Source organism: Cucumis sativus, chromosome 3 (assembly GCF_000004075.3).
Source record: "Cucumis sativus cultivar 9930 chromosome 3, Cucumber_9930_V3, whole genome shotgun sequence".
Classification (NCBI taxonomy): domain Eukaryota; kingdom Viridiplantae; phylum Streptophyta; class Magnoliopsida; order Cucurbitales; family Cucurbitaceae; genus Cucumis; species Cucumis sativus.
This window is the reverse complement of record NC_026657.2, coordinates 8,250,755-8,266,872: the sequence shown is the minus strand read 5'-3', so window position 1 is coordinate 8,266,872 and position 16,118 is coordinate 8,250,755. Positions and strand designations below refer to the sequence as shown.

At 31.3% G+C, this 16,118-nt stretch overlaps 1 pseudogene; it reads left to right on the top strand.

Annotated features, from left to right (window-relative positions):
* Window positions 1-5,936: 5,936 nt before the first annotated feature.
* LOC101220486 lies at window positions 5,937-15,382 on the top strand (annotated as a pseudogene).
* The last annotated feature ends 736 nt before the right edge of the window (window positions 15,383-16,118 follow it).

Sequence of the window (16,118 nt, the reverse complement as noted above, 5' to 3'; positions counted from 1 at the left end):
ACATTGAAAGCCCTTTTTCTTTTTGTCTGTCTACCACAATTTTGTCAAGGATCCACTTAGCAAACTTATCTAAGTGAAACCAACTTGACTTGGATATACATTGAAAAATATGTTGATTGATATGTAGTATTAAGCTATTTGAAAACACTTTCTCATATTATAATATAAGTCAAGCAATGAAAAGAAGAAAGATGGTGTTAGGTTTCTGTTTTTATTTGTACAAGTTTGTCAACAAGTAACACTAGACCTACCAATCGAAGATTTTATTGCTTGCTTGAATCAATAAGCAAAGTCATTTTTTTGAAATCCCTAGTGGTCCTCTCTTACCTCTTGAGTAAACTAATTTTTCTTTCTTCTCTAAGTAGTTTTACCTTTTCTTTATGAGAAAAACAAGAGCACTTCCTTATCTGCACCTTTCTTATCTTGTAAATGAATTGAGTAGTAAAATCAAAATAAAAAAACATAAATTTGCTTAAACATGTAAAGAAGATAAAGCACATGTTGGAGTTTTCTTTCTTTTTCTGTATTTCATTTCGTCATTATTAGTACTTGGTAGTGATGAAGAAGTTGTGTCCAAATCCAATTTGATTCTCTATCATTTCCTTCAAATAATTCATATAGAAAATGACTTTGGTAAACCCACCAAACATTTTACAATAATTCCATCCACACAAATTTCCACTTGAAACCAAATTTCTTACTACAACCTCACATGACATATATATTTTGCTTTCCCTATGTCTTTTGGCCTTCTTTTATTCATACAGATCAACAAATCTTCTGTTTTATATCTAACTTTGCTATCTTTTCAACTTAATCTTCCTTTTTGGATAATTAAAATAGGCTTCATTGAAGAAAAAAAAAAGACATTTCCTATCATTTATTTGCTGTAATCAAACTGACATTGGAGTAGAAGGAAAAATGATGGAAAAAAGGATGGCTAAAGAGAACATGACCCTACAAATTTTCCAACTCTTACATAACCATTTTAGTGGGAATCTCTTTGAAGTGATAATATTCCATATGCTTTCTCCCCACAATCTGTCTCACATGTCGCTTTTGGGTTCTAATGCTTCAAAGGTCAATGATTTTATTCCCAACTATAGAAATATATCTTCAAAGCTTGGGATTTAATTTACCCTATTCAACCAAATTTGTTCACATGCTATTGTAAAGTTTTCCTTTCTATTTACTGCTGGTGTAAAATTCGAATATGAGATTGATCTAAACTCTTATTGACAATGCATTAAAAAAAAAGTTATTTATCAAATATGATATAGTGCATTGTGACTAAAGTAGGCCCCATCTAGTGGTCCCTATCCCGATCCATCTTCCTTACTTTCAATCTCAAAGTGATAGCGCTTCAACTCTAACCTCTTCCTGAACGGATAACTAGGACCATAAGTTCTGAATTTCTACGCGAATCAAGATCGAGTGAGATGTGTTTGTGGATTAAAAAGAAAAATATGTCAATATTTATTTATTTATCAGAATAGTTAATAGAAGTGAGCTTATATATATACACACCTCAATAGTCCTATATAACCAAAATAAAATTTTAATATAGCAAAATGTGGATTAATTAAAAAGAGAATCTTTTCGAATAATAAAGACTTCGATAGATCTAAATGAAAACCGTGTTTTTTTGGACGGTTAAATTTCTATGACTTGAAAAAATTGTTAGAGTTTAGTCCTCGAGTTGGATCAAATTCTAGGATCCAAATTTGTAATTTATGATTTAATCTTGTTTTTGAAGAGCAAAAGTCGTAATTCTATTTCAATAATGGGAGTTGTTGATCAAATGACAAAGACTAGCGAGAGAAAAGGGTTTTGGAATAGACTAATGGTGACGTTAAGGCACTAATGTTCACTCAAAGTAGTGGGAAAATTTGAGGCTTTGTTTAGGAAGAAAATTCATAATACTTAAAGGTCAAGTTTGAATATTTTTTCACTATTCTTTTATTTTTCATGATCGAAAATGACAGCTAAATTTTTATCTATCTTTACGATGATATGATATTATTTATTTTAAATAAAAAATTTTGTGTTGTTTTTGGTTTTATTCAATAGATTTTTGTACTAATGAATATGCTTGTAATCACTTTCTTTATAGATCAATGCAACACTTTGTATACATTTCTAACATGTATACTCGTGGAGTCAAAAAATTATAATCTCTATCGTCAAGTAGGAAACGTGTATGAATTAGTTGATTTTTACTCAAGTTAGCGAATAATAATTTCTTGTTAAAATGTATTTTGTTTATGAATGGATAAATGGACATATTTTTTAGGTTAATAGTATTTTAATTTTCATAGGTCGTTGTTCAGTTTTTGAGTGAATCTTCAATTTAGTCACTTAAGTTAATATTTATGAAAATTGTTTCAATAACAACAACGATTTTAATGAAAAAACAATGTGAATGCAAAGAGATAGTAATTAAGGATTTTAATGGATAATAAAAAGTTCAAAGAAATAAAAAAAGAAAAATAGTCAATACTGTTTAGAGTTCATTGAAAATACAAAAACTAAAATTGAACCATATACACGCATGTACACAAACAACACCACTTATGAAATTGATTGTATTTGATAATTTCATAGGGAAAAAAGAATGTTTAAATGAGATTGGAGGCATTTCTATGCATCCAATTGGCATGTGATTGTGATAATTTTTTTACAAAATAAAGTTATTTGTGTGGTCAAGAAAAAGAGAATTTAGATATAAGATGTAATCATTTTTCCTTGGCCATAATTAACATTAAAAGTGATTTTGATTTTCCTTTTTCTGTCCTCAAACTTGCCCTTCAAGTCCCTACACTTGAGTGGGCTTTGTGAATAGTGCTTCAATTGGCCCCAAATTACAAATATATAAAAATTAGTATAAAATACCTCAATTTTTTTGGAAAATTCAAACTGTATGGATCGGTTTTGATTGAATTAAGAATAAAATAATTTTCAATAATACATTTCCTTTTAAACACATTTTTGGAAATGAGTTTAAAATTTAAATCGTTAACGTTTGGTTAGACTTTTTTTTGTAAGTGTTTAAATGTGAATTTGGTTTTTAAATATTTCTCCAAAATATATTATTTTATAAATGAATTTTTTTAAAATGCACTATTTTAATTTGTCAAACACTATAAATTGTTTTTTTTTACATAATTCAACACCTTAGAATCTCAACCAAACACACCATATGATTTGCCTACATCAAATCTAACTCAGTTAACTTAAAATAACAAAAAGTAGAAGTTATAATTTTATTTTTATTTTTTAATAAATGCATCAAATAACGAAGTCTTTTAGAAAACATAACTAAAATATTTCACAATTTTAAAAAAAAAAAATCCAAACCCACATCGGAAACTATCATTTAGATTTAATAACAATTTTTTTTTCAAGATTTTCTGGTACACAATATTTAAATTTGACTTTTTTTTTTATAGATCGACATTTTTTCTCTCAAGATTCTTTATATTTGATAGATGATCTTAATCAACTGTTAATATTTTTTTTTTATATTTGATGACCAATTTGAAAGAAATAAAAGAAAAATGGCGATGAAAAGACACTATGGAAAGAAAAATCAGAGAAAATGAAGAGAAGAAAAACGATGAAGATGAATGACAAATCTGAAATATTTTAGAAAAACAGTCGTATTTTTTTATTTTGTTACACGAATGGTAAATATTTTGCTGGTTCGTTATATTTACTAGAACTTTAATTTGAATTTATTTCCAGATGATATAATTTTAGACCAAACAGAAAACAACTGTTTTTGATTCTGTCCATTAGAAATAACCTTTAATTTGTAGGAAATCTTATATGTGGTCAAGTAAGATAACGTTAATAAAATTCTTAATATTATATAATTGATGAAAATTTCTTATACCATTTATTTGATTTTAGTATCTAATCATCGAACAAATCATTTAATTATCTCATTTTAATATCTCGAACGAGGATATCATAAACTAAGGATCCACATTATACATATATATTAAATGTGTGATCGTGTTGTTCATTTCATGATTGTTTTTTTTTTTTTTTTTTCTAGTGAAAATACAATCGATTGCATGTTTAAAATGGAAGTAGACTAGTGTTTGACGTAAATTACTCATGCTAGAACGAAAAAGAGCTAATTTGAAATATAATGCGTGGATCTCGTGAAAGGGCTTTACCTATCCATATATATTTATAACCTAACTTTTTTCAATATATTGTTTATAATTAAATTACAATCTTTAAAGTGGATACCATTGATAAGGTTATTGTTTATAATTTCTTGTTAATTATTAATCGTTTTTATTTATTTATAAAAAGTTATAGAAAATTTAGTGAAAATTGACTAAGAAAGCAACTTAGCAAAAACGAGTTCAAGCAATTATATATGATTATGTATCTATCAATTATTATTCTTTAGATGAGTTGAGGGATAAGTAAAATGGTGTAGGAGATATCATCATTCATATTATATAATATATATATACATATACATATATATATATATACACTTTATTTTTATTTTGATGATTAAAAATACATCACTAAATGTGGTGGAAATTCCACCTCAACAAAGCAACTTGTTTTGAAAGCGACTTTTTTTATATATATATCTTGAAAATTTGAAGTTGTAAATTAATTTGATTCATCTATCTAATAGTTAAAAATACTAAATTTGATGAAATATTTATAATAAATAGTAAAATTTTAGATATCGATAAACATTCGAGGAATTGTTGATATGCTTCTATTAGTGTCATTAATAGACTGTAGTTAATGTTTACCGACTTTTATTATTTTAATTGAATCTAAAATTTCAGTATTTAAGAATATATTTTTAACTTTTTTGTTTTTTCTTTCCAAAAAACAAAAAGTCTTTTAGACTTTTTTTCTTTTAATTTTTTTGATCACCGAATATTTTTTTGTCTTCTAAAGATGAATAAGTTGAAAATTCTCTCAACTTTCGTTGTTAGGATTTTAACACGTAAATAGTAAACTAATTAGAATTAAATCCAACGTTGTTTAACGAATTATTTAGGAAAAATTAATTTATATTGAGTTTGTATGATAGATTTGGTCCATGAAGTTCGAAGAAAATTATATTTGATCACAATACACGTCTCTATAGCTTTATACAAATATTTATTAATCGTTGATGTGACATGGATTATATATTAATGATGTAATGTTGTCGAACCATTAAAACTTGATTACAACTTTTAGAATTATAGGGACGGAATTATGGCTTCTAATAATAAGAATTAAATTATAAGTTTTTCTTAAACAGGGGCGGTGTGGTGAATGTCTCACAACACTACATTGGTTAAGCTAGTAAATTTTGAGAGTATAACTGAAGTACTTGTCACACATGAAGCTAGCTAGAACGATGTATTTATTGAAATGATCGACGTTGTTGTCACTAAAAGAAAAAAGATTTGACCATCTAAGTTAGATGGAGTATACATTATTGTCTCATTTACTTAAGCTACTCGCAATTTCGATACAAACATATAGTTTAAACAATATTAAAAAAAATCTTATTAAAGAACGAACAACATACGTGTTTAAGATAATTACACATTAGTTCTTCTACGATATACACAACATCACAATATGGCCTCCTATTGATCAAGTGTGTTATGAACTAACTAAAAAGTCTAATTTTTCTTATATTCAATTTAATTTAATAGTTCATAATTAATTATTAATAATTTAATTTGGATTCTATAAGTTATAGAAACTGATAGACTTTTATTATTAGTTATGATGTCAATATCTAAAAGTGGTTTGTAAATATTTTATCAAATATATTATTTTTTGAAAATTCTCTTTAAAGAAAGAACTTTGTGGAAATTTTGTAAACAATGGTTTTCCTTTTTTCTATATAAAATCTATCAATTAATAAATTAACACTAAAAGAAATAAAAGAAGGAAAGACTCGTCGTCTTCCTTACAACCTTACATATATATTGGAATTGTAAAATTCTCTTCTGAGCTATGAGCTGCCATGGCTACAAATTGGAAGCTTTCTTTCGTTGCTGATTCAAATTAAAAGGAGAGAGTTTCTTCAAGGTTATTACTTATTATTCTAATATTGAGCTTTTCCACTTCAACCATACCAATGAATCAACTTCAATTCTTCAACTCCTTTTCTCTTCCAAGTGAGTTCTCCCTCTCCCAATTCTGCCTTCAATTTCTTTGTCATCTGTTTTCAATTAAAGTTAGAGTTCACACGTTACCTGTTACACATCTTTAATAGCGTAGAAAATTCATAAATTTGGAGTCAAAATGAGTGTAGTTCAACTGACATAAATTTTATACTATTGACTTCGAGTCATTACAAAAAAATAAGTTTCTTCTGATGCGTAAAACGGTTGACAACAACCAGAAAGATTGCACTGATAGGTTAGAAATGATCTTCCGACGCTAAAAGTATCTCATTACTGACAATGGACATACATCACCATAAATTATATCTTAAACGAAAAAGAACTAAATAAAACACTTTTCACAAAAAGAATCATCCTAAATTCATTACATTTTACCATCGTTGAAAATCAACCAATGTACACAAGTAAAAAGCAGCTTAGCAAATTTTAGAATTGAAAAGCTTAAAACAAATGGATGAAATATTAACCTTAACTAAACTTCAACACATAGTTAGCTAAATTATGCAAACACCAATTTAGACCAAAATTAACTAATATGTAACCATTTTCTAAACGCAACCAAAACACCCCTCCCCTAACCCAAATGTAACGTTGACATAAATTAGTATATTTGCCCGTAACTAAATCGACAAAGCATCATCATATTTTCAATGAAATAATATCATATAACTTTTAGGATTCGATGTGGATATAAATGAATGAATTGGAAGAATATTAATATGTTAGGGGCATTTGGTTAACGATAAAAGCAAATAGTTGAGTTGAATTTGTAATAATTATAGAAAATTTATTGAAGTAGTTGACACGAATAAGGGTGTAACAAATGTGAGTATTTAGATGAAAAATGTAAGTTAATGAGAATATGAGTTAGTAAACTTCTTTAATCATTACTGAATCAAACGGGAGTTAATTTTTTTATCCACTCAATCAAACTCTTCCAAATTTCTAAAGTTTTCAAACACCCCATCGTAAAATAGATGTGATATATGAACGTGTTAGGTGCAAGGTGACCTATTTTAAGACTTGCTCATTCATTATCTTTGTCACAAAATGCCATTTAGAGATTTTGTCTATTTCTCTTACACTAAACTAAGGAAGAGTGAAGGAGAGATATTTACCTAATTTGCATTTATTTTTTTACTATTTTCATTATTAGCTTTTATTGCTATGTTAATTCCATAAATTTTGACACTCAACTAAAATGTAGGTTGCTTTTTAGATAAATTAAAATGGAAATTTTTGAACCTAAATCCTTTTTAGTACTAAAATGTCAGTTGAGATTTTTAGTTTAATTTTTTCTGTTTAAAAATACATTTTTTATTATTTTATTCAATGATGTCAAATAAAAGTAATTATTTTTCACTAGAAAAATACAAATTATTATTATTAATGATATTTTAATGCCTCGAAGTGAGGTTTCCTAATATGAGCAATTTCTTAAAAGAATGAAAACCCCGTTTTTATCCAAGCGAGACTGACCGATGATGCCCACTAAATATAACGGAGGGTTTGGACGACAATTCATAGAGGGACCCACAATTAGTAATGCAAAAGTACAAAAGACGACGGCGTTTAATGTTTTACTCACCGAACCGAATACATGGACCCAACACATTTGACGGCCCATTTCAAATACTTGGGCCTAATCTTTCAAAGGGTATTTTGGGTATAATAGATAAATTTCATTAACAATTTTAAAAATAATAACTATTCATATATGAAAGTTTAAAAAAATTGTAAAAAATTACAAATACAGTGAAGTCTATCGTCGATAGATTTTTATGGTTTATCAGTGATATATCAATATTTGTAATATAGTCTATCAGTGATACTTTTGTTATGGATATACTTTGACGAATTTTGTTATATTTGTAAATTTTGTAAAATGTTGCTATGTATTTAATTATTTTAAATTCAATTATTATATTTGTAATTATTCATTTCATTTATATGACTATAATATATGTTATGTGTCATTAAGGTTTGTTGTGTACAATCACTCCAATATGAAAGGTTGAATTTTTCATATTGAGGAAAGAATGTCACGTTAGTTAAAATAGTTGACACCTAAAACATCTATAAAGTTTATCAATTGTTTTAAATTAATTAGATCGATGAGATAATAGTATTATTGACCCGATCCAATTTCTATAACTTAAATTATTATAAATTTACAACAAAAGAAAAAAAGTCTTAATGATAAAAGAAAATTCTATTATTCATACTCATTGATATACTATAGAGATAAAAACTATTTCTAATAGAATTCAAAATTTTGTTGTAGTTTGTAAATATTTTATTTTATTTTGTTATTTTTCAAAATGGTCCCATAAAAATGATTTTTAATTTATAAATTATTCATTTTCTGAATATATTTGAAGACATTTATTTATTTATTTTGAAGCTAACGTTGGACAAATCTGTTGCAGTTTATAAGCTTTCTCAATTAGGCGCGAACTTGCAATGGCGGGAATTTGATTCGACATCGCCGTGTTTGTGGGAGTGTATAACCATAGGGGTGCAATTAGTGTTCTTGGGAATTTTGTTATTTCAAATTCTTCAGAATTTTGTTTGTTGGATATGGAATTCCTTCAATGGAGAGAGCAAATCCACGGATCAAGCTGCGGAAAATTGTCCCATCACTCAGAAATTGAGCATTTCTTACAGAGCCAGTGTAGGTTGCTCCTTCTTGATATTGGCGATTCATGTTCTTATGGTTTTCGTTTTGCAAAATGGAAGTGTTTCCCAATGCAATTCCAGAATCGAAGTTCTTTCTTCAGAGATAACGCGAGTGATTGCTTGGGGAGGAGCGATTTTCGCAGTTTTTAGGGTTTTACGCGATAAATCCGTCAAGTATCCTTGGATTCTAAGAGGATGGTGGTTTTGCAGCTTTGTTTTGTTGATTGTGCATGTGGGTTTGGATGCGTATTTCGGAAATGTAAAGCACTTGGGAGTGCAAGATTATGCCGAGTTTTTCAGCATTCTTCCATCGATTTTTCTGTCTGGACTTTCAATATATGGGCGTACAAACATAGTATTCAATGTTCATAATGGATTGGAAGACCCACTTCTTACGGAGAAATGCTTAAATCAAGAGAGGGATGAGAAGGATTCTCCTTATGGCAGGGCTACGCCTTTTCAACTCGTTACCTTCTCGTGGCTCAATCCCCTGTTTGCTGTTGGATATACGAAGCCTCTAGAACAAGTGGACATACCAAATGTTTGTAAGATCGATTCTGCAAAATTTTTATCACATTCCTTTGATGATACACTAAATTTTGTAAGGAAGAAGAACAATAGCACAAAACCATCAATATACGAAACAATATATTTGTTTGGTCGAAAGAAAGCTGCAATAAATGCTTTGTTTGCTGTGATAAGTGCTGCAACATCATATGTAGGACCTTACCTTATTGATGACTTTGTTAATTTCCTCACTCAGAAGAAAATGCGGACACTATCAAGTGGATATCTTCTTGCACTTGCCTTTGTTGGAGCGAAGACGATCGAGACAATAGCTCAGAGGCAATGGATTTTTGGTGCACGTCAACTGGGTCTTCGTCTTCGAGCTGCTTTGATATCTCACATATACCAAAAGGGATTGCGTCTGTCAAACCGGTCTCGTCAAAGTTGCAGCAGTGGGGAGATCTTGAACTATATGAGTGTTGATATCCAAAGAATCACGGACTTCAGTTGGTTCTTGAACACTGTGTGGATGTTACCTATACAAATTTCATTAGCTATGTACATTTTGCATACAAATCTCGGAGTGGGGTCGCTGGGTGCATTAGCAGCAACTCTAGTAGTCATGTCCTGCAACATACCAATGACCAGAATTCAGAAAAGTTATCAGACGAAGATAATGGAAGCTAAAGATAATAGAATGAAAACAACTTCAGAAGTTCTTAGAAACATGAAAACACTCAAGCTTCAAGCATGGGATACTCAGTACCTCCAAAAACTAGAAAGCTTAAGGAAAGTGGAGCATCATTGGTTATGGAAGTCGTTGAGATTAATGGGAATTTCAGCTTTCGTTTTCTGGGCAGCACCCACTTTTATTTCCGTTACAACGTTTGGGGTGTGTGTCTTATTGAGAATTGAATTGACTGCTGGAAGAGTCTTATCTGCTCTGGCTACCTTCCGTATGCTACAAGATCCCATATTCAATCTCCCCGACTTACTCTCTGCTCTTGCACAAGGCAAAGTCTCTGCGGATAGAGTTGGTTCATACCTACACGAGGATGAAATACAGCAGGATTCCATCACTTATGTTTCTAGAGATCTAACAGAATTTGATATAGAAATAGAAAATGGAAAATTCAGTTGGGACCTTGAAACAAGAAGGGCATCTCTTGATCAGATAAACCTAAAAGTGAAAAGGGGGATGAAGGTGGCAGTATGTGGGACTGTTGGTTCGGGAAAGTCCAGCCTGCTCTCTTGCATACTTGGTGAAATAGAAAAGCTCTCAGGGACAGTAAAGATCAGTGGTACGAAGGCCTATGTTCCTCAGTCTCCTTGGATACTGTCAGGAAATATTAAAGAGAACATTCTTTTTGGAAATGAATATGAAAGTACCAAATATAACAGAACTATTGATGCATGTGCTTTGACAAAAGATTTGGAGTTGTTTCCATGTGGTGATTTAACTGAAATTGGAGAAAGAGGGATAAATATGAGTGGAGGACAAAAGCAGAGGATACAAATTGCTCGTGCAGTTTATCAGGATGCTGATATTTATCTCCTTGACGATCCTTTCAGTGCAGTTGATGCTCATACAGGAACTCAACTCTTTGAGGTTAGTCAGGATATTGAGTACTTTAAAGGATGAGTACACAATATGATTACTAGTCAGGGTATTGAGTACTGTAAAGAATTAGTACACATTATGAATACTGTATTAACTTGTTTCTGAAATGTTTTAACTTGAATCAACAACCTAATAAAACGTTGTTATTTCCATCTTGCCTTGTAGGACTGTCTAATGGGTGCTCTCAAGGAGAAGACCATAATTTATGTAACCCATCAAGTTGAATTTCTACCAGCAGCAGACCTAATCCTGGTTAGTGAAATGCCACGAAAGTGTTCTTTTTTTTTCTCTTAGCTGTTTCAAAATACTTTACTATGTATGTTTTCTTAATTATCTGAACAACTATCAACTGCATAAGTGGGATTTAGGCCAACCCATCATGTTCCGGGAAAGGGAATTCAGCTCGGATTTATCTTGAATGATAGAGAAATTATTCTCCAAAAACTACTTGATTTTGTGAATTGTATATTACCAAAAACTTTTTAAAGTAATTGATGTTTGTGATTAATAGTTTCTGATCTCTAAGATGGGTACATACTGTAATAAACATTTGGCAGGTGATGCAAAATGGAAGAATTGCTCAAGCTGGAGGATTTGAAGAACTTTTGAAACAAAACATAGGGTTTGAAGTTTTAGTTGGTGCTCATAGTCAAGCTTTAGAGTCCATCGTCACAGTTGAAAACTCAAGTGGAAGACCTCAACTAACAAATACCGAAAAGGAAGAAGATTCTACCATGAATGTGAAGCCTAAAAACTCACAGCACGATTTAGTGCAGAATAAAAATTCTGCAGAGATAACAGATAAGGGAGGAAAGTTGGTTCAAGAGGAAGAGAGAGAGAGAGAGGAAGTATTGGTAAAGAAGTGTACTTGTCCTATTTAACCACCGTGAAAAGAGGAGCATTCATTCCAATCATAATCTTGGCACAGTCATCATTCCAAGCTTTACAGGTAACTAGTAACTACTGGATCGCATGGGCTTGTCCGACTACAAGTGATACAAAAGCAGCAATTGGGATAAATATCGTATTATTAGTTTATTCACTACTTGCTATTGGAGGTTCACTATGTGTGCTTGTGCGAGCTATGCTAGTAGCCATAGTAGGACTTCAGACAGCACAAATGCTTTTCACAAATATGTTACGCAGTATACTCCGGGCACCAATGGCATTCTTTGACTCAACTCCAACTGGTAGGATTATAAATCGGGTGAGTTTAACATACAATTCAGCTTATGATAACTATATATTTAGTTTACATATAATTTATTAAAATGAGAAATAGAAAGGAAAAAACAATAAATTATAACGTTTTTATGACGAAGACACTAGACGATTATGTTTGGTAGAATAGTTCCCAGGGCTTTAATCCTTGTATTTTACTTTGCAGGCATCCACTGATCAAAGCGTTTTAGATTTGGAAATGGCTATGAGGTTGGTTTGGTGTGCACTTGCAATAATTCAGATGACAGGCACCATTGTAGTAATGTCTCAGGTAGCATGGGAAGTGTTTGCTATTTTTATTCCTATTACTGCGGCTTGCATCTGGTTCCAAGTGAGTAACAAAACCCCTATAATCTTTTATGTTTACATTTTCATAATGTCTTTGAGTAGAGGACTTATAATTTAAGCTCTTATTATGTCAGCAATATTACACACCTACAGCACGAGAACTTGCTCGTTTATCTGGGATACAACGAACTCCAATCCTCCACCACTTTGCAGAATCCCTGGCAGGAGCAGCAACTATTCGCGCTTTCAATCAGGAAGATAGATTTCTCAAAACTAACCTTGGTCTTATTGATGACCATTCAAGGCCTTGGTTTCATAATGTTTCAGCGATGGAATGGCTCTCTTTCAGATTGAACTTACTATCAAATTTTGTTTTTGGATTTTCATTGGTGTTGCTAGTAACTCTCCCCGAAGGAACTATTAATCCAAGTGAGTTTCTTGCTTACATGTTTTACCATGAAAGAAATCATGAGCTAATTTTTTTAGGGAATGCTCTTAACATGTTCTTGAATTTTTGTTTTTAAAAAAAACATGTTCCTGTAGCTATATTTTACTGAGGGTAGATTTGCTGAAACAAACTTTAGCATTTTATAGACTAATGAAATAAAATTACACATTTACAAAGAATTGGAACCTCTTCAGGTCTTGCGGGCTTGGCAGTGACTTATGGGATAAACTTGAATGTTTTGCAAGCTACTGTTATTTGGAACATATGCAACGCGGAGAATAAAATCATTTCTGTTGAAAGAATTCTTCAATATTCAAAAATAAAAAGTGAAGCACCACTTGTTATTGAAAATTGCAGGCCACCAAGCAATTGGCCTCAAGATGGGACCATTTGCTTCAAAAATTTGCAGGTGAACCTCCATAGCAATGTGTATAAAATTTAGCAAAAAAAAATTATAAATTACTTGTGGCATATAATCATTGCCCGATACTTAAAGTTAACAAATTTTCATGCTAAACAATATGATTTGATTGAGTTTAATGCCTTGTCTGAGCTTTGGTAATAGATTATTTTCTAATTATGATCTTGGTTTGATTTTGTTGGATTGGAGCCCTTTTATTGTAGTTGCTTTTGGACTCTCTTGTCCTTTGTTTTTGTTGGCCTCCTTTAATTCCCCTTATATTGTTTTCATTCTTTCTTAATGAAAGTTCGATTTCCTATTCCAATAAATATATATAAATAGATGTGTGTGTATTGTGTTTCGATTAGAAATACAAGTTTTATGTGAATACAATTTTCTTTCTAATGAGCTTCAACCTTTTGTAGATCCGTTACGCGGACCATCTCCCGGATGTCTTGAAAAACATCAGTTGCACCTTCCCAGGAAGGAAGAAAGTGGGTGTTGTAGGAAGAACAGGCAGTGGAAAATCAACTCTCATACAAGCAATTTTTAGAATTGTTGAACCTAGAGAGGGAAGCATTATGATAGATGGGGTTGACATTTGCAAGATAGGCCTCCATGACCTGAGATCAAGGTTAAGTATCATCCCTCAAGACCCTTCCATGTTTGAAGGAACAGTTCGAGGAAACCTCGACCCACTAGAGAAATATACTGACCAGGAAATTTGGGAGGTAACTTTTCTTCTCTGCTGATCTGTATTGCTTATAACGAAAAAGAAAGAAAAAAAATAAGGAATAGTATTCTGAGAGGATTTCTCTAATTGGAGCTACTGGTAGCTGTCATGAGTAGATACCATACAACAATGAATGTATCTGAAAAAATAACAATGATAATAATGTTGAACAGCTAGTTTACTGTGCTTTTACTTTCTCAGGCGTTAGACAAATGTCAATTAGGTGCTTTGGTGCGTGCAAAGGACGAGAGGTTGAGCTCTTCAGGTTGGGCTTGCCAAATTGAATTTGATTGGATTAAATGGAAAATGAGGTAACATGGCTTTTCTAATGCATCATACTTCCGTTTTCGTATTTTGGCAGTGGTTGAAAATGGAGAAAATTGGAGTGTGGGTCAACGGCAACTATTTTGTCTTGGAAGGGCATTGCTCAAGAAAAGTAGCATTCTTGTCCTTGATGAAGCAACAGCCTCCATTGATTCCGCAACAGATGGCATCATACAAAACATCATTAGCCAAGAATTTAAAGATCGAACTGTAGTTACCGTAGCTCATAGAATCCACACAGTTATAGCAAGTGATTTTGTCTTGGTCCTCAGTGATGGTGGGTTTGAAGTTCTTTCTCATTCATATATATTCTTGCTGTCTAGTGTTTGTGTTGGTTACTTCACTGAAAATATTTTGATATATAGTAAGTTAGAGACTCAACAACTATTGTTTTCATTGAGCAGGAAGAATTGCAGAGTTCGACTCACCGAAAATGCTTCTCAAACGAGATGATTCATTTTTCTCTAAACTAATAAAAGAGTACTCCACGAGATCTCAAAATTTCAATAGTCTAGCAAATCAAAGGCATGACTAGAGCTTTCTAAGCAGCTCAAAGAACCAAAATGATACTGGAGATCAAAGAAACCAAGAACTGCAGTCTACAATGGTGATCAAGGTACGCATATCCGAAAAGTTAAAAGCCATTGTCGAATTTTAATCTCGAGTTGATTCTAGGATAAGCTAGGTGCACCTGAACAAAATAGGAAACATAACGCTGAGAATATATTAGCAGGAAATTATCCACTATAATCTTTTTAAGATGACAATGAAATAGCAGAAGCCACCTAGGTATATTCTTAAGATTTCATCTGATCTACTAATTAGAAGCTTGTAATCTTTTATTCTTTTGAGATTGTAACCAGATGTCAGCTTGTAATCTGATCTGATCAAGGGTTACCATGTGATAATTATAAAATTTAACTTTGTCATTAGCCAATGTGAATACAACTCGAATGCTTAAAGAACAGTATCTTTAACCAAGAAATCAGAAGTTTTAATCCTTGCATGTGAAGAAAAACCACTTAATTATCTTAAACAAATACTACTTCTAGCTTCTCTGGATTTATTTCTTCTTGTTTTTTCCCCCACTGAATGAAATTACCCAGAAGTATCCTACCCCTTGTCCTTGAACCCTCCCCCCCAGCCCCAAAAAAAAAGAAAAAAACATGAAAAGGACCTTGCAGATTTCTGAGGATTTAAATTCCCATGTGTGTGTGAGAGAGAGTTGTTTAAACTAAATACTTACATAGTTAAATAATAAAACTCATGGTTTTGTTTTGCATGTAAAGTTGAATCATCCTTCTGAAAAGCTACTTTAATAAGACTTGATACTCTACCTTTATGTTTATATCATTATGACAATTAATATGGACAAATATAAAGTCTGTGTGCTTCAATTAAATTATGATTATTGGTTGTCATTTTACAATCTATGACCTACTGAAGATTTGGTAATAATGACACACAGGTACAGAATAATAATAACAATAACAAAGTTTTTGAAATAGATCACAAAAGTGGAGATATTGTAATTTGGATAGTGGAGGTATTGTTTTACGAGTATAAGTATTAAAGGTAGAATAACAATATCTAAGGTCTCAGATGCTCTAATAAATGTGTTATGCTTTATTTACCCTCGAGATTTTGATGGCATTTGATTGTCTAAAGAAAATAAAGAAAAACACACAAGGAAATAGTTACATATAAATTCCAATTTCCAA